The sequence below is a fragment of the Brassica oleracea genome, chromosome C9, assembly GCF_000695525.1.
Source record: "Brassica oleracea var. oleracea cultivar TO1000 chromosome C9, BOL, whole genome shotgun sequence".
Classification (NCBI taxonomy): Eukaryota; Viridiplantae; Streptophyta; class Magnoliopsida; order Brassicales; family Brassicaceae; genus Brassica; species Brassica oleracea.
In genome coordinates, this window is record NC_027756.1 from 46,760,309 (window position 1) to 46,761,952 (window position 1,644).

A 1,644-nucleotide genomic window follows, 5' to 3' on the forward strand; every position below is an offset into this window, starting at 1 on the left:
GATTTACCTTATGCTTTTAAATCTACTTCTGTTTTAGCAAGTGATGAGTTATGGCATGCTAGATTAGGCCACCCTCATTCTAGAGCACTTGGATTGATGTTACCTAATCTATCGTTTAAGAATGAAAATTGTGAGGCTTGTATTCTTGGTAAACATTGCAAATCTCTTTTTCCTAAATCTATCACTATCTATGAGAATTACTTTGATTTAATTCACTCTGATGTTTGACTTCTAGGGAAAATCATAAATACTTTGTCACATTCATAGATGAAAAATCAAAGTATACATGGCTCACATTGATTTCAAGTAAAGATAGGGTCTTAGAAGCCTTTATAAACTTTCAGAACTATGTCACTAACCATTTCAACTCTAAGATTAAAATTTTTAGGTCTGACAATGGTGGAGAGTACACAAGCCATGCCTTTAAAAATCATCTAGCCAAGCAAGGAATAATCCATCAAACAAGCTGTCCATACACACCACAACAAAATGGAGTGGCTGAAAGAAAGAATCGCCATCTCATGGAAGTTGAAAGGAGTATGATGTTTCACACCAATGTTCCAAAGAGATTTTGGGGAGATGCTGTGGTTTCTGCATGCTATCTTATCAACAGAATCCCAACCAGAGTCCTCAATGATATCTCACCTTCATTTCAGGTATTGAACAAAATGACACCTCTTATAGATCATTTGCGTGTGTTTGGGTGTGTGTGTTATGTGTTGATACCAGGTCAACAAAGGAACAAGCTTGAACCTAAGAGTAGCAAGGCTATGTTCATTGGATACTCACACACGCAGAAGGGATACAAGTGTTATCTACCTGATTCAAGAAGGGTGATGGTGTCAAGGGATGTAAAGTTTGTGGAATCAAAGGTGTATTATGATGAGAAGGACTGGGAAAACCTTAGAGATATCTCACATGGTCCATCAGATAGGGCTAACAACCTGAGAACCAGTATGGAGAGCTTAGGAATCACTCAGTCTATGAGTAGTGAGGTCCTTAGAACCTCTCCATCCCCACTAGGTGATGTTCATAATGAAGCAGCAGCACCAAATTCTGAGCAAGTCCAGCTTGATCCTGAGGGGGGGCAGAGAAAATGACTCAGGGACATCCCATGATCAAGATGGACCAAACAAAAACGATACATATCAGACTAGTGAGGAACAACATCAAGAAGATCAGGCTAGTGAGGAACAACCCCAAGAAGAGCATGGGGAGCCAGTGGTACAAGACCTAGTGGCAGAAGACCAACAAATACAGCCATTAAGAAGAAGCACAAATGTGAGAACACCATCTCATTGGATCGACACGAGGGTGTACTTTAACAGCAATGCGGTCGCACATCCCATACAAGCAACCTGCTCAATGGCAACCTTTCCTCCACAACACCAAGTTTTCTTAACCAATCTCGACCAAAACTTCATCCCCAAGACCTATGAAGAAGCAATGGAAGATGATGAATGGAGAGAATCAGTGGGAGATGAGATGGGTGCTATGGAAAGGAATGATACATGGTTTGAATCGGAGCTACCTAAAGGCAAGAAAGCTGTGACCAGCATGCTACTCTTCACCATCAAATACCTTGCTAATGGAAAGCCAGAAAGGAAGAAGACAAGGTTGGTCGCACGAGGGTACACTCAGGTA